Consider the following 25,120-nt stretch of genomic DNA (forward strand, 5'->3'; position numbering starts at 1 on the left):
CTTTACACACCTGAGTAGGGCCCTGTGAGTGGATCCCTGGCTAATGGACTCGTGCTATAAATCCATCAATCATCTTCAAAGATGGCTAAATCTACTTCACACGACACAACACACAGCGATGACGCATGTGTATCCAGCACGTCTTGGCTCGAGGACATCACCTTTGGCTGAACGTCACTGGAGCTGTTGTACTCCAAGGTGGGAGGTCTGGCTCTGGTCCCATTTGTTACAACTGCACCATGTAATAACAGCTCTATACGTTACATTCAGTGGAGCTGCAGCATATGTTTCTATAATTCATCAAAATAATGTAGAGCTAAAGAATGGCAGCGTTGGTGCAGAACTGTTCCCTCTGAGCTCAGAGAAGCAGACATGGTTGTCGTGTCACGAGTGATTCCTTTGATTTATTCAGTGATCACACAGTGTCGGGCTCTAACTACAGTATGAGTCACATCACGATTTGTTTTGACTGTTTAAAAAATATGCATAGCATGCAAAAGTTCAAATTTGCATGATTTTGATCCAAACTAGTCCGTGTCATGTCTCGTCACACTAAGGTCCTTCATTCTTTCAGTTCTGTTTCCTTTTTTATTTTAGTGTCTGACCCTCCTCTCGTTTCAGATCCCCTTCCTGCCCTTGTGTGTTTCCTGCTGTGGTGATTGTCTGCCCCTCCCTGAAGTGTTTCACCTGTGTGTAATCAATTAGTCTGCATGCTCCCTGTCTTCTCTGCCAGTTCGTCTTTGTCAGTCATTGCAAGTGTCCCAGCATTCTCTCTCGTGTTTGTTTTGACCCTGCTTTTAGACCTGACTTTGCCTCTGCCTCATGGGCGTAGGTTTCTATATAGATGGTCGTGACATGTCACAACCAATGTTCGAGGATTGCAAAATAGTCACTACCAATATTTGTCTGCTGCTGAGCCAGTAGTAACGTTAGTGAGTGGTAGTAGTGAGCATCTTCCAAACTGTGTCCGCTACTTGAAATGGATAAGAGGAAGAAACAGCTGAGAAACAGCGATTAAAAAGTTGAAGTCTCTGGAGGTGGAGGCTGCTAAATGTGCGAAGTTGACGGAGCTTTTTGGTGCCGGGACCAGTGACACCGACCCGCCAGCAGCCACAGGTGCTGCTGCGCCGGGAGACGAGGGAGGAGGACCTGACGATGATGAGCGAGTGGAGGCAGACAGGGTCAGTAACGTTAGCCTGGGGCTGGCTCGGCTAAATGTTTGAGACATGTCCAAAACAAAGTAAAAAAACGTTTTTACATTGAATGTGATGCGACCTCACTAACTGCATACTGATGAACGCAGCTGCCGCTAATGCTAACGTAGCTGCCGCTAATGCTAACGTAGCTCCTCAGGGACTGAAGTCGTTATTTTCTAACTTTGACAATCTAACATGTGGCAGCACATCAGCCCAGAGTTAAAGGGATGTGACTGTTGGTAGTTGTGGTTGATTTTGTTCAAATACGCCGAATTGTGATATTATGGGTTATTATTGTTCAGATGATTTAGCTAAGCTAGCTAACAGATGCTAACGTCAGCGGTCTCTTGTTGCCATAGCAACAGTAAACATTCACGTGGCCTGATGAGCTGTAAACAGATACAAAACACAAGTAAACCTATAGCAAATAATAAATTTAATTTGCAATATTTACCATTGAATTTATTGTAATCTTTCAATTCATTTATTGTTTACTGAGGTGATAACTATCTAATAGGTATAATTTGTGTGTAAATGTGTTACTTTTACTGTAGTTTTCAAATGGCTGTGTATAGTGTTAGTGTATAGTCTTGAGCATTTTCAGGTCACAAAGATCTGGCTTTTTTGCATTGGGAAACACTAGTAAAGTGTCCTAATGAAAACACGACAAAGCCATTTGACTACCTTGTTCATAAATGATGGTGTCAGGACTTTTTTTTATGACACACACACTTTCATTGATAGGAATACTTGGTTTTGAGGAATGACCTCTATTTTGAGCATGTGACATGCTTTTGCAGGTTATCAACAAGGTTTTGCAGTTTGTACTAATTGTTTTGAGAAATGCACCAACTGTTGTGCAAATGTAAGTAATGATGTGAGAAAAACTCCACCCCGTCTCTGGTTTTGGGTTCTTCCCGTTAGTCTCGTCCCACCCCTGGTCATAACATAACTTCTGTTGTGATTTGACACTATAATGAACAAAGATTGATTGGTTGATTGCTATAGCTGTCAGTTTTAGTCCTTGAGTTCATAGCTACGTGCTTTATTTGTTAACTGCTATCAAGGAATATGACTCTCCTTTGTAGTATGTGTGAGAAAGGACGCCACGAGATTTGTGGACTTCTTCGTGGTGTCCGCTGATAATATAGTGGGCTGGTCTGGACAGAAAATGCCAGAGCTGAATTTTTGTCCCAGTCCACCCCTGGTAATGTCACTACCAAAGCTGAGACCAAACCTACGCCCTTGCTCTGCCTAGTCTCTCTGTGTGTTTGCTACACTGACTGATATTTTGTGTACCGAACTACCTTCAGTTAAGCCTGCCTTTTTTGTGGAAACTGTCTCTGAGTTGTGCATTTGGGTCTTTATCTGTCATATTCACATAACTCTGACTTTTGTATAGAATGCTCCTGCTGCATTTAAAGATGGGGGATACATTTAGGTATTATTTTTACTGTGAGTTTGTGAAAACAGAAATATTAAATTATATTGCGCAGTGAAATATAAGCCTTCTATGGTGATCTAACTTAGACTAACCTTCGTATAAACCCTTTTCACAGCAGACATGTGGACCTGTAAAGGCTTCAAAAGCACAGGTGCATAAGATAACATCAGCAATGGTTCTTTCCATTAAGTGTCAACCTAAGCCATGTCAGTAAATGAGGAAGCACAACACCTGAGAACTGGAACATGCTCATCTAAATGGAATGTGGCCATCATTTGTGCTTTTCCTGCTTGACAAGTCAAAATGTTGTTTGTTAGCCTACAGCCTGTAGGTCAGAGCAAATAATTAGAGATAATAAAACTTGGAGATAGATACTAACACTAAATATGTGTAAATTGTTATTAATTAATAAGTGAAGACTCCCCCCTTTAATCCTGCACAAAACAAAGCAGTGATAGAATGATTTTTTTAAACTCACAATATGTAATTTATTCCTGCTTCCTACAGAAGACTTTTGCTGAGTGTTGTGTGCAGAATTCTGGAGGAGACAGTCGGAACAGATCCAGACCTTCTGGTGGAATAAACACCCAGAGTCACATCAGATTCTTCTCTGATCCGGAGCTGTTTACCAACGGGAGGAGAGCTCAGAGATTACTTTTGAACTTTTGGGATTAAAAAGTGGATTTATCTTCACTCCTGTTTATCAGCCTGACTGCAGCAGTGACCCACGGAGGTGACCTCCATTGTGTTTATGTTCTGTAATGTTGACTGCTGACTGGAGCTGGAGGGGAAATATACTTCACTTCATGAACGTAACGTTACAGAGAGGAGAGGGGAAAAAGATGAGAGAGAACCAGAGGCTCTGCTGAGTGATTGACCTGAATTCAAACACAAAGACACACACCCTCGGTGTATGCTGTTGCTCTCTCATTTATGGCTAATGCACAGTAATCTGGCAGTTTGGTGCAAATAAGCTTGCACAAGTAATACACATATGATCACGTGATCAAACTCGCTTTGCCATTGGTGAACACAATTGCTGATTTAAATCTGTCTGATGTGACTCAAATACTCACGGACGAAATAATGTTTTAGCTTTTTTCATGTTATGTTTAGTCTCATTCCTTCCTCACTCTCTGACTCTCTCCTGGAAGTTAGAGCGACAGACAACCAAATGAAATGCACCATAAGTTTGAGCAAACTTGTGGATTTCTCTGGTTTGAACATTGTTGGAAACATTTGGGATAATGTAAGTACACAACTCAACTCAATTTATAACAAAGGTCATACATATATCAGATATTATATAACTTATGGGCTGTAATGAACATCACATCACAGCAGTGTTCTCTCTCTCTCTCTCTCTGGTCCAGTTGGTCGTTCTATCTCTGTGATGGAGTGAGATGTTACCACTTTGTAACACAAAATCTGTACTTCACACTACACTACAGCTGAGTAATCACTACATTAGCATAAACACTGGACGCCTGCCCCATAGGCAAAGAACAACGAGTGCAGTGCACAGACTCTCTGGGGTCTACCAGCTAATTACTGCTCATCATTGCTCTCTAGTACAGGTACGGGAAAACACTGAGTACGGTCGCTGCAGGCTGCAGGACACACCAGGTCAGGAGCCTGTTATTCCTCTTGTCAACAGCAATTAAATGAAAGGAAGGATTGAAAGATGAGAGTATGGCTGCTGCTACTACAGTTGCCACTACTGACAATATCCTTCATGATTTACTGGCCTCACTGTGTCTATAACCCACCTGTCCACACTCACTGGAACCCTCTTTGTTTGACTTTATCTGCCATTAAGGCCAAACCGGCCTTTGTCTGTCAGTTCCTCTTACTTTCTATTTATAGATACGTGCCGTCTCTATAGAAATGCAGTGTTGTTGCAGTTGTCAGCCAGCTCACATCAAACATATATTTATTGGCTTGAACTGGCGACTGCAGCTTGTAACAATCAGGGCCAAAGTATTACGTAATATGTAAACTCTATTATGATATGGACCATGTTGCATGATGTAATGCTGTACACTGTGTAGTGCAATGACCATGACATGCACCGTGACATAATACATGAGCATGTTCATGAATTTTAATGATTTCTTTACTTTCATGTGGTACAATCAAAGTGGCTCATCCTTCACTGGGTGACACACAACAGCAGCAGACTTCCTGCACTCAGTATTCACCTTCAAACGACTGAGAACAAAGGAACAAATACATCATTAGCTTCTATACAAAAAAGCAGTAAAATACAATTTCTCTTACTGTATAGATAGGTAGAAACCACAAGCTGTCAAGATACAACAATTAAACAACGTTTCTTGGTGTATAAAGGAATAAAGTGTACTTAATAATAATAATTTTACTCCCAAAACACTTGTTTGCTTAAAACCACCATGTTCTTAGATTAACAGTATAAAACAAATTGCATTTAATTTCATTTTCATTTTAATTTATTATTCATATTATGACATATCACTAGAGCCTCAACAATAAAAAGATTAATTTATCAGTTTTCAACTATTACATTAATCTCCACCTATGTTGATAATCAATCAATCAGTTTGAGTAAATTTTAAGAAAAGGAAAAAAGACTAATTCCTCTGATTCCAGCTTCTTAAAGGTGATTATTTCCTGGTTTCTTTCCTTCTCTGTGACAGTAAACTTAATATATTTGGGTTGTGGACAAACAAGACTTTTGAGGACGTCTTTGGGAAACACTGACTGACATTTCTTTACCATTTCCTGACATTTTATTGACCAAACAACTAAAGCAACTGATCAGGAAAATAAAATCAGATTAATCGAACATAAAAATGACTGTTAGTTGCAGCCCAACATTTCACCTGTAGTTATGAGGTGAAGAAAAAGCAGCAGTGGCCCATCTGTGACCATACAGCTGATCTGCTCATTGCTGGATGTACAGTCTGCATGTAGTGACAAATACATTTGTTGTATGAAGCCAACGAGCAGACGTTACTCCTGACATCAATGTTGTTCTCCACATCTAACAAGAAAAACTTACACCTGCGCTTCTTTTCCTGCTGATAGACTGCGTTTTTCATTATCTAATCAAACTGTATGTTCTGATGTTCGTCATCTTCCATATTAACATTAAAATTAATTAATATTTTCTTCCTCTTTCATAATATATTTTCACGACATAAAATCCTTTTACCAAAGTCAACAAACACAAAACAGACAACTGTACTTCACAAGGTTCCTATTTCACGCATCACAACATAATAACGTCATGTTGACAGTGAGGCAGGTGATGCAGCATCTTCTCTGTGTCGTCCCTCCTAAACAGTGCAGTACACTGGATATCATGTTACTGGGTGTTCCAGAGATGCAGTTCTGTGTAAACACTCGGATACCGGTCTCACACAGCCGTCAGTCTAATAATCCAACTCTTTTCTGTCAGCCTTTATCTCCAGAACGACTCTGTTTGACACCATGAAATGCAATCAGCAGGGAACATAACAGCTGAGAAGTCAAACGATGGCCTACAGGCATTGTGACAAAACAGATCATACACATATAATGTATAATTTATCTTGGAAGGAAAAGATGCAAATAGATTTGGAATAATTTAAGAGTTGGGCTGAAGCTGGACGAACAAATTAATGTCAGAATTCTAGAGATTTCTAGATTGCTAGATTTGCTGAAATCTGACTTATTTTTCCAAAACTGAACATTAGGTGCATTGTCCATGGATGAATCTCTCCTGCTAAAAACACCAACTATGTTTGACACTTATTCTGGTTCAGTGATAAAAAAGTCAAAAGCTACAAGACCACAGACAGCAACTAAAGGGGATACATTAAATATGAGTCCCAGAGAGAAAGTGGAGGTCATTATCCATATCCAAGTTTTATAATCTCTAATTATTTGTGCTGATTCCAAGGTGAAATTACTTTCCCATGGACCTACAGGCTACAATATGAAGGTTAACCTCAATTAAATCACCATAACAACATCATTTAAACTTCAGAGCGATTAAACTTTGATTACATATATATATCAGCATGATCTTGGATGACAAGAGTACATCTCGTGTCTCTCTGTCCAAGTGTCCACTGTGGGATGCAACATGTCACCACTCGGCTGTTGAAGCGTGAAGATCATGGCTGACTACGCTCGTGCGCTTGGATCTGGACCGTCAGGCCACATTTGTTAAGCCCGTGGCCATGCGACAGACAGCAGTAGTGCAAAGTGGATTGCTGCTTCCCAGTTGTTGATGTCCTCTTTTGGTTTTGTTTCAGCTTTTGCTATTACTAGTCAGGTGGGGAACTTGTGTTTCCACTTCAGGAGCAAAGAAAAACAGGTGTATTTTTAGCTCCAGACTCTGTGTTTCTGAGTTTATTCAGTGTTTTTTCCAAGAGCCAGTGATTCACACTTTTTTCAATGGATGAAGTAGCTACTGTATATCGTCCTTAAATGTAAGCCTCTGCTTCATCCTCATGATATTGCTTGGAATAACACACTAGTCTAGCTGAGTCTTAAAGGGTAACTCCAGAGGAAGCTGCATGTCATCTGATAAATTGCCTCCAGTGATGTCAATCAGTGGCCGAGTTGCATTATGGCTAATGTAGACCAACAGCTTTTGTAAAGGAAAAAGAATGTGTGAAATAAAAAGACGATATTTCAGGTTCTGCTGCATCATCTTGATCATTTGTTTTCAAACTGTCCATAATGAGTCCAACAGTGCTAATGGAGTAGATTGCTGCACCAGTGGACTGATTTTCAAAACCTGGTGCCTACATTTCCCATAATGCAACTGAGTGACATCACTGGATGCAATTCATCAGATGACATGCAGCTTCCTCTGGAGCCACAAAAGGCTTTATTCTACTTATTCTACATATGCAGTTGTACTCCCCAAAGCCTGTCAACACACTTTAATGTGGAAAATTGGTGGAGTTACCCTTTAAATATTAATATTTTTAGTAAAGTTCTTTATTTATTTGCTGTTTGGAGAATTTCAAGGCAGACCTTTGCAGTCATTTATCCTTATTTTTAAAAGCTGGCTGAATTGTGTCTGTAGCACCGACCAAGTAACAAACATCAGCACTGAATCTTTTGTATATTTAGGGTTCTGTCTCTTTCAAAATATATCATATTCTTATATATTCTTGTGTATTTGTGTATGAGGACCATCATCTTCAAGTCATTACCAAACCCAGTAAATCATCTTTATCAATGAACTGTTAATTCCAACATGGAGATGCTTTGAGCTGTGCATCTCCAGCTCGTCAGGTCGGATCTGATTTCCGTTCTGCTGGACAGCCAGCTGGTGGACGTTTGGAGTCCTGCAGACTCAGCCAAAGGGGGTGAAAAACTGGGCCCCAGCACAAATGTTGACCTAACAGATGACAGCACAGTCTGTTGCCCCTGTGGAAGCTGCCTGCCACATACCATGTTCAACACAACCCATGAACAGCACCCATCCATGAAGGAGAGGAGGGTTACAGTACAGACAGATACTGTATGCTGTGTTAGAAACAGAGCGTCTTTGATTTTATCTGAACATTTCATAATTGCTGAAAATGTGAGATTTTGTGTCTTTAAATAGCCAACAGAATCTTCATGAACAATTCTCACATACATATTAATGAATGAAGCAAGTACAAACGAACTATTAATCATTCAGTTGTTTATCGAGGATAAATGTCGAACATTTGTTCATTCCAGGTTCTCAAATTTGCTGCTCTTCGCTGTTTTACTTGATTGTAAACTGAATATCTTGGGTTTTTGACTGCTGGTCCACCAAAAACATTGCCTGAGATGAGATGAATCTAAAGACATGACTTTACTGTGCTCTCAGAAATTATAATTTTTCACTATTTCATAACCATTAATTGCTGATTTTTTTTAAAAAAGATAGATGAATCAATCAAGAAATTATTTGTTAAAGCTCTAGATTATGGAAACACTTGGAAATAAATTGGAAATGTATTTACCTATTTATGATATGAATGTTGGAAATCTTTACAAGAAGATAATAACACTATGTTCACTATCTAGCCTTTATAGAAAGTAATAATGTGTATAATATAGAAATATGTGGAGGCAGCTGTAAAAACTGTACACATTGCATGTGCCAGCACACACATACACACACACACACACACACACACACACACACACACACACACACACACACAATGGTGTAAAGCTCATGGGAGCAGGGAACATGCTTACAAAGGCTTGCTTGACATCAGGACTAAGGCATGATGCATTGCTTTAAATTCTGCTCCGTTCATCAATTTCTTCTCCTGCAACAGCACCTTCTTCCTCCACAACCATCTCATCCAATTACCATCCTCAGCCACTTTCACAGCACAACACATGCTTTGCATGATTGCATTCTTGGTTGCCATCAGCTGTTCACATGTCACAATGAGAGAGTCAGAGGGGCAGTATGTTCCTGATAAACTCTGTATTATCATTATGACGTGGTATATAGTCGTCTCACTGTACAGATGTGTCCTGCAGGCCTGCAAGTAGTGAACAAATTACATGCTGATGGTAGCGACATACAGTAAATGTATTATAGAAATTTCATCCTTTCAGCCATTGTACCCAAATGGCAGCATATTCCATGTGAAACAGACAACTCTGAAGAGTTGAACAGGATAAGAAGAAGACCTGTTCTGGTCCTGAATGTGGAGGTGTTGTTGAAAGCTAACTTTATGACCTCAATGAAAGAATATCACAATTACATATTAATAATTGAATGAAAATAAATGGCCAGATGTGCAATAGAGTATTTATACTGCAGTAAGTCTTTGAAATCAACCTGCCAGGCTGGACGCAGAGGATTAATGCCTTTGTCCAGGGCTTCCAGGCGCCTCTGCTAATGATCCATTCAGAGCCATGGGAGTCTTTCCTTGATACAAACAACTGTTATTTACTGCCTCCTTATAAATGAAATCTATAACCAGAGGACTGGAGAGAAAGGAAAATAAAAACCCCACACTCCTGACCATTACAGACAAACACCTGCTTTATGTTTCACCATTGGAAATAATGAATTGGCTCTCTGCAAACAGACGACACATTTTTACCTCTGAACCTCGGTAAGAATTCCATTCTGTATTGTTGCTTGTTTGTAAGTTATGCTTGTAATTTTTATTTTAATTAGAGATTTTCATTTTGTTTTTAATTGGTTACATTATAAAATGTGAAAAATAGCAGAGAATGTCAAAACTGATCAGCATGGATCTGATCAGCTTTGCGGGAACTTTGGTAGGTCAGTATTGTGCCAAGAGAAAACTTAAAGCTCATTATTTTTAGGTGCCATTAGCGCACAAACACAGATGATACTCAGCTTTATGTCTCCATTACACAGGAATATTCTTATCCTGCCTCTCAGACATTAAGTTGTGAATGTCTCAAAACTTCCTGAAACAAAATGATTCCAAGTCAGAAATCCTGCTGACAGCCCACCATCAAATATCACCACAATAACAAGTTATTCACCCCTAAATTAAGTCATTTTTATGTATATTATATTTAACAGTCATGGGTCAAACAAATTATGTCAGTTTTTCCATGATATCCAGCGAAAATATTATTTGTTTTTTCAAGATCTCAGGCAAATTATGCCATGTTATCTGGAAAACAACATTTGTTATTCTGTGTCCATGACATAAATAATAACTCAAGAAAACAACGGAAATTTAACTTATAATAAGTTTGACCCATGACCCTGAAAAGATCCCTCATGCTTTTTTTACATCATGCCTACCTTCTTTCTATGCTCTTTCTTCTGGTTTTAGTGAAAAAAACTATCTCTCGTTGTTAAGACTGCGGCTGCTAGGCTTTTAATAAACTCACATGAATTCCAAACTTTTAAAGCTCTGCCGGGTTTGGGACCCAAATGTGCGTATGTCTGACCTACTGCTTCACTATCAGCCTGTGTGCAACCTCAGCTGTGTCCTTCTTGCCGATTTCCAAGTCCTGCCTCGTCACAAAAGGTGGCCAGGCTTTAACAATAATGGCAAAGAGAGATGACAAATTTAATTTTTTTTTAAAGTCGACTTTGAAGTAGACCTGGCACAGGAAATGCACGTGGCCAGTTAGCACCGCTGTCATTCATCATAATGCTTCTACAGAGCAACACAGCACTCATTTTCGGCATTTGTTGACAGCGGATCAGTTTTAAATCTGCCAGGCAGTAGTTTTATTCAGTCTGTGGGAGTAATGAACAAGTAGGAGCTGTTAACCCCAACCCTAACCTAAGTTTACCAAACTTGATACATGATTGATGCGATAAAGTAATTAAATGGCTCAAACATATGTATACTTTTTTCGGACTGGTTGCCCTATTCTTTTAATTTGGTCTGTTTGAAATGAACTGCCATAGGTCTCAAACAAATTGTGCACGTCAAACAAGATTGTCATGACAGGTGCAGACTTATGTGTACTCAGGTACTAAAAATGTAAATGCGTTGTATGCACTTGTAACACAGTTTCATGTGCTGAGACATGAACAAAAGTTAGACATTTGAGCTACTTCGGTCATTTCATTGCTGGCCCCTTCCTGAAACTGATTAGGAGGGGACGACAAAGAGGACCATTCAGCTCATTTTACTGGAAAGGTACAGAAAGCATTCAGAGCACGAGGCATGTGCACAGACACAAGCAACCACTCTGCCAACAATCCTCTTCCCCTCTTCTCATTATATCTGCTGTCTCTGCCCACACACACACACACACACACACACACACACACACACACACACAGACAATGAGTTGTTTGTGAGGTTATTATCTAGGAGTGTCAAGTGGCCAGTCTTGAGTCCATCGTGCCACACTCAAGCCTTATCTGGTCAGACGCCAGAGTCTGGTCTGTTCTACCATCTCCATCTTCCTCCCTCCCTTGACCTCCGCGCCTATCAGACGCAAGATAAAAGGCTAAAAGCATTCTCGCTTCATTATATCCACCTCTGACAAGGTTTGAGAAGTGGAAACACATCTCTGGGCTCCTTTAAAACAGCTGAGCCCAAATAAGGGACTGATGTGTCTCTTCAGACTCAAATGATTCTCCGTAAACATCCTAACTATAGTATAATGACTTATCAACAACTCCTGGGCTTTGTATTTTATGTAACAGCTCCTATAAATGTGAGTCATACATTAAACACTGTTTAGAACTGTAGTAAGTGGGTTACATCACTCAAGCTAGGGAGGGAAATTTGCTCTGCAATGCAATGCTTTGATTTCACCTCCAAACAATCAGATCAGGATCAGAGATCGTGTTTTAAACTAAATTAATAATTGGTTCAAGCCCCCAAAATGGAAATGAGCATAAGCACAATATATCAGCTACTGCTTTTTAGACAGTTGTGTATTGGTGGTGTGTCTTCTTGTCTTTAAACTTACTTTCCAACTAGAATGACACTCAGTAGAGCGCATGCCTCTGCCAAGGTCCAACAGTCCCCTTTACTTCAACCAAGCCTAATCCTGTACCAATCTCTATAGCCCTGTATCACATTGAAACCATCCATAACTGCTTAAACATAATTTCAGCTCACCAGACATGTATCTATGTCATGGTCCTACAGGTTTTAGTTAAATAGTTAATTTAGTTAATTTCCTGTTTTATGTTTTACTTTCCACTTTTTCTGTGTACACCTGTGTTTCATTTATTCATTAGCAGTTTGGGGGTAATGCGCTACAAAGTAATCCGTTAGAGTACTAATTTGTTGTAACAAGTAACATAACACGTAAGTTCTGCAATTCAAGTAATCCTTTATTTAGTTACTTTTTAATAAAAGTAATCGTTATTGGTAAAAAATTGCTGTCTCTTCCTTTTGTTGCCACAAAAATTAAATAAAACCCCTGAAGCACTGTCTCTGTTTGTGTTTCTGTCCTGCTGCTCAGCAGGTGGCTGCTGAAGGTAAACCTGCAGTTGTGTCAGTGCGCATGTGTAGCCAGCTAATTCAATGTAGCGAGATGGCAGAGAGGACAGCTTTAACTGAGCATAAGCACAAGATATCAGCTAACTTTGGTTAGATAATTGTGAAAAATATTTGCAGCTCAGTGATCCTGAGTAATCCACCTTCCTCCCTGACAAGGTTTTTAAACTTTACATATAAATTCACATGATTTGTCTTGACTAACAGTTCTGGTGCAAGTTGTCAGTGGCTGATAAAGTGTTTAACTATATGAACAGGAAGCATGACTGGAAAGAACAAGCATTCTGAATCAAAAGTCTAAAGCAGGTAGGTGACAAAACTTGACATGATCATTGTGCCAAACTTTTGGAAAAGAGTCACACAAGAGAGCTGCGGGTCATTACAGGTCGAGGATGCAACAAATGTTTTAGCTTCCCTGCCTGGTGCCTCAGAAGTCCCAGGACAAAGTCTCACTTCCGAAAAATCCAGACACCCATGAGCTAATGACAAGTGCTGATAGCAAACCACAAGGACAGAAGAGCCCCAGAGTTGTTTTCTGTAGTGCTGCCAACACCGCCCTAAACATGGTACAACGTGGAAGTCAGCAGTACCGATGTTCAGCAGTGACCCACATCCCTGCTGTGTGAACAGAAACATGACTGGAGTCACTGTTTGATTGAAACTGGAAAAAGTTCATCTTTAAAACACGACTGAAAAGAATGTAGTTCAATTATTAGTAATGAAATAATGAATGAATCCAGTTATACAGAACTTTAATAGGCTGGATGAGACAGTCTCAGGGGGATATTAGGATTTTACAGAGAATCCATTTCCTGAACAGTCTGAGGTGGAAGTAAATAGTCTCCAGCCTCATCAGTTAGTCAGAGCCACAATAATGGGTCAATGATAAAAACAGCTGAACCCACAAGAAAGAGTTGGTATTTCTGGAGGATGATGTACAGAGTGACAAATCTGAGGGAATGTTTTTAGGCATCCAGGTTTCTGTCAGCAAGAGTCCAGTTTATTTTGTGCATAGACAGTGTTAGGTGACTGACAGAGCACTTCCAAGGCTGGATGGGAATGAAACTCGCCTGGTTGAATCATCAGTACAAAAAACATAAATGTGTTATAAAATATCTGTTTGCTCAATAAAAAGTCAAATGAACAAAAATATGATGATGTGAAAGGTGTCACTCACAGTGATGAACCCACAGAGAATATCACTCAAATCTGCAGCTCCCCAAAGATCTCCACTCTTCACTCTTACTGCTCTAATAGTGCAATTGTCAATCATTAAAGGCAGCTGTTTTCAGCCAAAAAGCTCTACAAACCCACTGCACAGTGCCTGCTCAGCACTGAACAGCAAACAGACACAGTTAGCAACTAGCTGGAGAACACAATTGAGTATTGAACAGCTAAAGAGGCAGATATCTCCCCCTGAAGCTGGTAGAGGCCAAACCAAACACACACACACAATCTGTTATCACAGGTTTAAACTTTGTAGAAACCTCTAAAACATTTAGCAAATGAAATCTGTTCAGATTCTGGGTCAGTTCTGGACAAATTCAGCAAACACTGTGAAAATGTTTCATTCCAATGTCAACAATGAAGCATTGTGGATTTCCTAAAGCTCAGTTTTGTGCTGGAACAACATTGATTTTTAGTTGAAACCAGGATGTTTTCTGGTCTGAACGTCTAATGCCGTGTTCAGACCAAACACGACGCGGTTTATTCGTACGTCTAGAGTACATACAAAGTCAATGATAAGACAAATAATGTCAAACACGCATTCACATCAGTTGAAAATATTGTACTCAAGCAAAGTTTTCACATGAGGCTATCACCTATCGCCGATGACGTTAACGTCGCTGATGTGAGCTGCTGAAAATGAGCGCGGAAGTCAGACTACCCGGTAAGTCATGGAAATATGTCTCAGCACAGCATAGCTCTGATTGATCCAAACTCCATTCAGGGAACAAGTCATATTGCACTGGAGGGTGAAATGTGTTCTACACAAATACGTAATTTTAGTGCATTTAATTTTTCATGTAAAACGTCATTAATATGGAGCTGCATAGCCTGTGAGCTGCCAACAGAAGGCTGCCAGGACATCGTAATGGGAGCACTTCTGTAGATTAATGTAAAATAAGACGCTTAGTGCTGTGCTTAGTACTTTGAGTGTTACAGCTTTGACTACTCCACACCATGAGTTGTGGGGCAAACTTCGCAGGATGAAGAAATAAATCACCCATCTTTATTTACAGTGTCTGTGGTGGTCATATTTCTTACTGCTTTAAAAACAACTTCTATCATCTATAATGTGCATATAAGAGCATATTGTTGTATTGTATTCTTTTCAGGTTCTGAACCAAGTTATTTTTGGTCTTAATGCTCTGAACAGTTAAAATAAGGTACACAAACCGGAACATAACTGCTTCCTTGTTGGTTGAATGTGGCTGAATGGGAGCAAATCCTTTCAGCCAGGTTCAAAATTGGTGGAAAGCCTGAAACCAGAACAGCGAGTTCTGTAAACGCAGCAGATAAATGCTCATCGGTTTTGATTGAGAAGTTGAACAATAACATATAGCAATATATGCAATAAATATCTGTCCACATACTTCTGGCCATGTAGTGTTTTTCTTAGTTCTTTAGATGAGATAACCCCCACTACAATGCACAAACTTGAAGGATGAAAGAGAGCTCATACTTCAAAACAATAATCAAAAAAAATCCCTCCTACCCCTACCCTGTGGATGGGAGACAATGTGTGAAAAATTCCCCCCGCCTTTAATCTCCACGAAGCAGCCAGGATGTCAGGTGGAGTTATAGAAAGGTCTTGACAGATTCTGGCTCAGTGGGATTCCCTCCTCCCCTCCACCCCGCAGCAGCTCCTGCATTTATTGCCTTTGTAAGCATTTTTCCGCTGCTCCAACACATTTCTTTCCCGTGGATGCCCACTCAATAATACTGCTGGCCTCTTTGTATCAAAGGCAGTGTGTGTAGATCTATCTGTGTACCATCACCTGTGTGTGGAATGAAGATCAAATTTATGTTTGAAAAGGGAATCTGACGTTTATCTGCCATGCATGCATTTGTGTCTTGCGTGGAAGGCGCCGCAGTTGGATGCAACAGCTCATCAGTATGATTCAGATGGCCACAGTGTGCGATCTTTTATGTAAACCTTGATGATGTATGGTGGGAAGTGATGAAGGAGACTGACAGACAAGTGAGAACAACACAAATGAAGCCTCTTTCCAGCATGCACACCGGCTAATCATCCATATGGAGAGATGGTAAAGAAACACTGTTTAGATCTGCAGACGCTCAGTCCAGACAGGAGGAGAGCCATCATCTGGTGAGAACACTGCACTGTTGGTTGGAGGAGCCCTCAGACACACGCTCTCTCAAATACACACACCTCGACACACACACACACACACACACTCATGCACACCCTTCCCCCAACCTCCTCCGACTCCCCCGAGAAGAGTGCACGCTCAGCCCACTCAAGTCTCAACGCATTCCGTGGGTGTTCATGAAGGGATCGACCAGCCACGACACAACACAGAAGCATGGTGCACAAGTGTCAGACGCCCATCCACTCACCGCCTCCGAGTCTTCAAATCCATGAAGGTACAAGTTATCGTACATGGAGGAGAGAGATTCCAAAAAGCAGCTCTTTGGTGCAAAATCGACAGTAAAGGTTCAACCTGTTCCAGAGAGGATGGATGATGAGCACAGGGGAGTGACAGAGCCCACCAGCAGCAGTCTCGTTCTCCACATGAAGGTAGACCACAGAGCAGCAGACAGAAAAAAACAAAAAGGTGGAGCCCTCTGTTTTCCTGAACTGAACTGGATGTTATTGCCCCTGAGCCGAGCGAGTGTTGGTTCCCATTATAAGGCAGCCTGCTTGTCCCCAGAGGCAGAGCAGACCTGGCATTTCATCTGCCTTCCAAGCTCAGATCACACAAGCCAATCCCTTCCTCCAGCACTGGCTGATGACAGAGGAGGGATGCAGCCTGCTGATTGGTTGTTGGAGGCTCCAGTCGATAACACTGAACAAGGAAGAGGCAGAGAGGGAGGTGGTGGTGGTTGGGTCTGCAGCCTGTGAGCACTGTAACCAGCAGGCTGTGTGTATTCTGTGCATGGATGTGTGTGTTGAGGTAATCTCTTCACCTAAACACCCGTCTGCAAAGACTGACATGTAATTTACACACACAGAATCAAAGCAACGGTGAACAGCTGAGTGATGAGGCAGAGCTGCTGCTCTCTTCTTGTCTTTATAGCTCCATGATCGCACCGGGGCCATAACATCAATCCATACATGTCGGTGCAAGGACACTGATCATGAAGGGAATCAGTGAAGAAGAGAAAGTCTGAGGTTTAAGGGTCAGTCTGAGGTTTGACACCTTTTATAAACAAAGTAAGTGTTAAAGTGTTCACAGAAAAATGGTGGAATGGAAGAGCTGTTGCCTAATGACAAATATCTCCACATTTTTTCATTTTATGAATCCTGGCCAAGCGTTTCCTGACATTTCTAAACATTATCAATTCAGTTATTAATTTTTGTTTTTCAGTAAAACAGACACACACTAGGGAGTCTAGGGTAGAGGGAGAAATACAGATAAATTCTGCTACTCTCTCAACAGAAGAAGGCAGTGGGATACAGTTAAAAGCTCACTTATTAAGTGAACCTTGAGTTTAGACTTTTTATTACCGATACTAAACTTTTTTCTGATTATCAGTATCTGTTTTTTTGCCTCTGATTGCTGATAAAATAAATGAATCATGCTGCTCTGGCTCTGATGCAGCATCCTCTGTCTGTCCGTAGTCACCACTCTGGTCTCACTCAATGTCCCGCCCACAACACTGTCGGATAAGTGATAGCCTATAAATACTGAATAATCTGAATCTGTAAAGTAACTAGTAAGTTATTAATAAATGTAGTGGAGTGGAAGTGTTAAGTGGCAGCAAATGGAAATAATTAAGTAAAGTAGCTAAAATAGAGCTATGACGATATCAGATTTTCACTACACGCTGATCATGGCCAAACAAACAATATCATCACAATATCAATAAAAATTTGAAAACAAATGCTTGGAATTAAATCTATCTTTAACTTTGTTCACTGTGTTCTCTCTCTTTTTCGGCTAACAAATTATTACATTCTTAAAATCATGGTTATTGTGAATATCACAATATTGCGACACCCTTAACTTATGTATATCTATGTGTATATCGCTACTGAATATCAGATATCATCTTCTTGATTACTTATAATCCTGAAAAAACCATATTGGTCGATTGCTATTGACAAGGTAAAGAACGAACCTCCACGCTGAATAAGATTCAAAAGATTAAAAACATTTTTAAAAGGCCAACTGACATGTGAAGAGAAATAAAATGACAGAACTTCATCAAACGCAGGGCTGCGTGATGTAACCATATTGTGATATGTTTAGGTCATATCACCATACATGATATATATCTCAATATTTTGAAATCTCCTCAAAAGCACCTCATAAATGTTTGGACTGGGTGACAAAATCAAACATCACAACATTTTTGACCAACTTTGATATCAATATAGTCACATTATTGTAGTGATGACTAATAAATTGATCATTAATCATCAGTAATGTGGATATAATGACTAAGTGGAGAATAAGAACAAGTGGAACAGTCTGGTAAGTTCAGAAAATGACATCACTTGACTGTAATGCAGCCTTTAAAACACTTACGTCATATCAAGATACAACAGCATCCAAAAAGACCACATATAGTCTCATATCACAATAACTGATATACTGACAGACCTATGAGAAAAATACTTGCTCATTCTTTCATTTTGCTAAATCTGTTCTCTGGATAAGTTTTGTTAGTTCTTAAGCAGGAGAAGGAAGTGGTACACGGCTGAAAACTCAATAATGAAGTGAATCTTGAGTTTGATTAAGAGACTAAAAACATTCAGAAAGGTTAATAGGCAACTGACATGTGAGTAACAAAGTAGCATTACATAATAACCATCATTAATTAAAAAAAGTTAATTCAAAGTTATTTAAACTTAAGATTATAGTTACTTGACTGTTTAAAAGCAACTTGTGTAAGACAAAGTCCATCGTCTCTGTTAAATAAAGCAATAAATCAATAATTAGGTAACTGAATAAATTAATTACATGGACTACACATTTGTTTTGTGTTATTATCCAATACAAGTTAAACAAGAAAATACTCGTTTATCAGTCTCAGCTGCATCTGTGACTACGTAGAGCGACAGCGCCCTCTGCTGACACACTGTGCTACAGCAGATACACCTGCTCCTATCAGCTGATGCATCTTCATCAAGTTTGCCACTGCCCCAGTTTTCAGCTTTCTTCCACTGAACAAGCATCTCTCCAAACAGCTGATCCTGTCCTGCTCAGGTAAGCCACAGCAGATCAGGGAGAAATGTTTAGAAATAAATGCTGCAACACTCAGTTTTATGTTCCACCAGACAGGAGTGCCACAAGGAGTGTTTATTTTGGAGACAGAGGAATATTCAGTATATAGAGACAAGGTTCTAATGTTCATCTATGGTGGAAACTAAGTTAACACACTGCTTTTATGATAAGGACTTAATTTAGTGTTAGGCTTGGAGTCATGACTATGTTTAATGTTAGGATTAAGGTTAGGGTTAGGCAATTTACATGTGAGGATTTATTCATTTTCACTCTTAAGTCATTGTAAAAAAGAATATGTTTGGGTTTTGGACTGTTTGACTGTGATTCTGACATTTGTCACTATTTATATACACCTCAAAAGTTGGGACGCTGTGTAAAACTAAACAAAACATTTTTTAAATGGAATGCAAACATTTGCAAACTGTCATTACCAACAACGGTCTTCCCGAGCACATGTAGTAATCTCCTTTCTACAGTCATGTGTTTGACAAAGTGTTGAACCTCACCTCATACTGAGCCTTTCGGTCATGATACTATCACCTGTTACCACCGAGCCTGTTCACCTGTGGAGCGTTCCAAACAGCTGTTTTTGGAGCGTTCCACATCTTTCAGTCTTTTTTTGCTCCTGTCCCAACGTGTTTGAAACGTGTTGCTGCCATCAAAATCAAAATAAACTGATATTTACAAAAATGAATGAAGTTAATAAACATTAACTATATTGTCTTTGTGCTGCTTTCTATTAAGTAGATGTCAAAAAGGATTAACAAACGATCACATTCTGTTTTATTTATGTTTGACACAGCGTCAGCTCGTATATTTACTCATTTAAAACATTAACTGATGGTGAAAATAATCTTTAGCTGCAGCCTGACTTTGTATGCATGAGTGAGTTGTATTTATTTGCTGCTTCATTTTTGTAACATTCAGTAGTTTTTGCTGTTAAAGCCCAGTTTTGAGACTGATTCATTAAGGATACAAACAGGTGAGGAAAGATTTGGGAAGCAATGATAAAAAACACAAATTTCTCCAGAAGTATACTATTATTGGGTAATCTTGTCAGATGGTCTCCGAGGTACAGGCAGGCGAGTAGAGGGTGGCAGCATGGAGCCATGAGAGCAGAGGCTGGGCAACACCAAGTAATTCACAAATGAAAGGCTGCTGAGTTGAGCCATGTGACCTACATAAGAGGGATTAACGGGGTGAAGAAGTCCCTTTCTTATCGCTTTGCAGGCTGAAAGCTGGAAAATTAGGTTAAAGGAAAGTCTGCTAAATGTATTGTGATTCAGAAATGAAATTTAATTTCAGGGAGAAAGCTGTGGCATCACAAGCTTTGCCATCCCAAAATGAGACTTTATTCAAATCTGCAGGCCTTACATTCCTCTGCCCCTCAGACAGAAGGAATTAAACTGGCTGACCCAGGATGTGAATATGGGCTGAGACGTCAATTCAGATTTTTGAGAAGAGGCAGTGATGAGGTCAGCGGTTCACAGCCGCATTTCTGTCACCACTGAAACGTAAATTTCCGGTCGGCCTCAGCTGAATTTATTACAGCGCGAGATTCAATTTGCACTGCCTGAAAAGACGGTTTGTCACAGAAAATGCTGTTTGCACATGTTCGATGCGTTTTCCTACCTTTAAAAACTGTCATCTCTTTAATATTGGCATGTTGGGCAAACACAGGGCTTGTGCCTGCTTCTTCTGAAATGATTATTCACCATTTTTGATGTCGATATGGGGGGATGCATGTTGTAACTTAAAGCTGCAGTGATGATGATGATCATTTCAATGATAAAATTAGTAATTGTTTCAGTCATTCTGTCAGTGTTCTGACATGTGAGGATTTGCTCATTCATTAGAGTCAGGTGTGCTGCTTCATCAATTGCATTTACTATTTGTTTTAAATGTTATTTTGTCACCATTAATGACTAACAGCTACATTTACTGTGGGATGCTGAGGGAAAGCCACACAGATTTTTTTCTGTGAGAGGTGTTGCTGTGGAAACTGTACAAGACACGTGGTTGTGGCTGATTTCACATATTAATCATGTCTGCACTGGTAGACAAGGTTGATTTTCTTTATAAAAACAGAAAAAAAAATCACAAAAATGACGTTTAACATTAATTTGAATGTTAAGGAAAAACTTGGACCGATTCTACGATATGTCAATGAATTTGTGCTCAGCTCAGCTGGTATTTTAGGTGTTGTAGAGGAAGTTATTAAATTCCACTGTGGACATTAATGAAGGACACATATGTATGTTGCATACACAAAATCTGAAGAACATGGCTGTAGCAGTTCTCCATTTTACATGACTGTAAATATCAACAATGGGAAAAGTTCTTCTGAATAGAAATTGTTTTCCTTGTTAGTAAGCTTGAAGATCTGTGTCTCTTTTTGATTCAACAGCAGCAGAAAAAAATGACTGTTGGTTACTGAAATAGTGTTTTTCTTTTCATGTTGTCAGAAAGATTTCCTTTTTTCATGTGACTTCTCTTTTGCTTTGACACACATTTCATCAAATCGTTTATGTGCACATGCTGCAGGGTGTCTTCAGGTATCAGGTAATGCTTTATTAGACTTCAAGATCATTTATAACCAAATTTAAGAGAGATTTCTGGGCAATCTTCTTTTTATTATTCAACCATCACAGGTAAGCATAAAGGTGAGTAGTATAAATGTGGTCCCAAGCAAAGCAAGGTGTTATGTAAGAGTGTGGTTATTGTGAGTTAGATCAATCTACATTTTTCCAAAGGGTAAGAGCAAGTATAGAGTAAAAAGACAGAGTTTCTCTTTTTTAGTGGCTCATTGCCCATCACCTAAACCAGCTGTTACTGTCACATATGTATGTCAAATTAGGACACTAATCAAAATATGTTAAACTGTACCACTTCTAGTCCTTTCAGGATCATGATATACTTACTTTTTACCAAAGCAATGATAAGTAAACATGATGCAAAGAAAAGCATATCTACTACGTGGCAGATAAAGCCCAGATTGTGCCTTTTTCCAGCACTGGAATATCTACCTTGAGAATTTAAGGAGAAGCTGCAGCTGACCTTATTTCACATGCTGATATACTGCCTCCCACTGTTCATGGGATTCATTGCATCTTGCAGACACATAGAGATCATTTCTGAGAACATGCACAGCCAGCGCTCTGATGCAGGACATGTATGGTAGCCATTATGTGCCGTATACTGCACCGGCACATATGTACCTTATATTAGCATGATGAGGAGCAAAGGTCGTCTGTGTCACTCCGTGCTGCCCCTCTGGATTATGTTCCTGAAAGCAAACATCTGCTGAGCTCTGGCATCCTCTTATGATGGCGCTCAGAGGTTGGCCCGGAAACGCTTCAGACATCCGCTCACCAACCACACAGAGAAACATCTGTCCATGTGAGGGGTGCATGTACACGTTGGGCACACCGTCTGTGAGAATCAACTTTCGACCAGCACCTCTGTGACAGATCCAGTGATATGAGTTTATTATGTGTTGACTCAGACTGATCATAGCCTTCTTCTTTGATAACATGCTGTCCTTTTCCTGCGACATCAACTGAACATGAGGAACACACTGACATTTTATAACAATCACCTCAAGTCATTTTCTCTTTCTAAAATTCGCTCTTTTTGAATTCCGTCTTCCTGAAATGGACTCATCTGTGTGAGCTCATCGGGCCGTTGCCTGACAGTCCGCCACACTGATCCTCCCTTAACCCGAACACTTAGAGTCAATCCGCAGTGAGATCACCCTCCGGAAAACTCCACTTAAAGCTCCTGAAAACATATGTATTCAATAAGCTTCTTTCCCTGAGTTATGGACTCAACATGAGCACACAAATGAGATTTTCTGTATTAGTGATTTTGTCTGTGCTCTTCTCACTGGTCTGTTTTGCTGTGAAGCTCCAGAAATGTTTTGTGGACTACGAAACTTTCCATCAACATTAGGGTGAGTAGATAAAGACTGAATTTTCATCTTTGTGTGAAATTATCCTTAACTTATTCTAACACATTTCTACGGGAGCACCAGCATGGGAATATTGCCACAGACTCTAGAATTCAAAACTCTATTATACTGTGAAATACAGAGAGAGAGAGAGACGGGCTGTGGTCAGCATTGTGTGAACTCGTTTGATAAGGGCTTGAATGTAACGGAAATTCAATTTTATGTACAAATCCAGCTTTAACTAACTTTTGTACTGAAACACACCATCTCATTTTGCTCTCAAACTGAATTCTGCAATAAAAGCCAGATTTCAAAGCACAGAAATGAGATAAGGATGAAGAATGGAGAGCTGGTAAGAAGCAAACATGACTCATTGTAAATGATTTCGGGTAAATAAAACAAATGTTCTGGAGGCGAATCAATCTTATGTAACTTTAAAGGATGCATTCTTCTCCATTTTCTTTCATGTGAACATTTACTGTAAAATAAAAAGTGCATTGTTCTGAAAGGAGGAGGAGGAGGAGCAGTTTCCTGCTAATCAACCTTCTGCGCTTGACCCCTGTTGTTGAAGGGCGGCTGTTACTATGGATACACGAGGGAATCAAAGACAGCCCACCGCTCCTCTTCTCACCTGATGACAATCACACCGGTGATGACACGGATCACAGCGGGGGTGTTGAACAGATCTGTGAGCGTGTATTGAGGAACAGGAGTGAGCGAGTTGTTAAATGTGTATTTCTCTGTCCTACTGTCGTACTTACTCTTTGTTTTGTCTCCTTGTTATCCATTCTCTTTTTGTTTCTTTCATGTTTGTATACATATTGCTTTTCTTCCTTCCTGTGAGCCTCATAATTACTTTCACGCAGCAGGCACTCAATAATTAATGGGACATGTCAACAAGTTGAACACTGGTGCAGACCGTGTTACCCTGAGAAAACATCATCAGCTGGTGTTCTGCTCGGTAGTTTTACCGCCGGTGCCGAACAGGTTCATAGTAATAGCCAAAAAAATGTAACTTAAAAAATAATACATGTGACCTGCATTGCTTTTGGACTCACACATGAAAAGCTCACATACACAAAGTGACCTACATGTAGCTGAACTGCAGCAGCCACAGATGTGAGCGCCTGACACTATCATATATCACACCTGGCTATTAGATTCGACAAGTTGTCGTGTGCTTTTGTAAGCATGTCAAACTGAAAAAGCCTCCGACCAGATTATTTTTTGATTTGTGTTACTGCGTCTCCTCAGAGACCAAGACCAGCCCATGATGGAGGAGTTCAAGGTCAGGTATGGAGGAATGAAAAAGTGAAGAAGAAAGAGGGGGAGGGGTTTGGCCAAATGTAGCTAATGACGGCGTGCCGCAGCCGCCTCAGTTCCCTTGGTAACTTGTTAGCATGATGTCCAAGTCCAGGGTTAGTCCCTTCACTATTATGAATTACAGAAGGGACTTCATAAAGGAAGCCCATTTGAATTTGTTTTACAGTGGCACATATAAAGGAGGCGGCAGCGGCTGCATTCAAACAGCCCTGCCAACCCCGTCCTTATGAATTATACATGGTTGGTAGACGCCTCCTAAGCAGCTGAGCGGCCTGGATTCACAGGCTGGTGCAAATCAAGGTCATCAATTCTACAAAAAGCTTTAGCATCACATAGTTGTTTTGTTCACTTTTCACTTGACGTTAGAGTCGACCTCTAGTGAGGGAAACTAAGAGTTTGACAGGACTGCTGTCAGGAACCAGCAGCGGTACACAGACCACTCACTTTCTCAAGTCTCTAAAAACGATGAAGAGGAATTTCAACAAGAGTTTCTTCAAGCACCAAATCCCCAATGTGCTCATCATTCACTGTCAGTGCTGGGACTGCGATCACACATTAGTCCATCGAAACTCATCACAGACAAGAGTATACATTCACACAAGTTGTGTTGCTGAGTGTATTGGTGTATCTGATACACACCCATATGAAAACTTTCTTTTACAGAAGATAATGCTGAAACAGATGTTCGGGGTAGTTTATAATTATTAAATTCCCAGTGAAATGTACTGTTTGAGTGCACTGCTGTCATTTTGTACAAAAACATTTACTGGTTTGATAACCACTTTTGACACTATCTAGGTACATCAAAAACCAGAGGCAGTCCAGGCACTCCAAATATAAGAAAATGA

At 40.0% G+C, this 25,120-nt stretch overlaps 1 protein-coding gene across 2 annotated transcripts in view; it reads right to left on the reverse strand.

The window, feature by feature from the left end:
- The window catches only part of cacnb4a (calcium channel, voltage-dependent, beta 4a subunit), a 40,795-nt gene that overhangs the window by 11,630 nt on the left and 4,045 nt on the right, over positions 1-25,120 (reverse strand). The window lies entirely within an intron of this gene.

Source organism: Pagrus major, chromosome 9 (assembly GCF_040436345.1).
Source record: "Pagrus major chromosome 9, Pma_NU_1.0".
NCBI classification, from domain to species: Eukaryota; Metazoa; Chordata; class Actinopteri; order Spariformes; family Sparidae; genus Pagrus; species Pagrus major.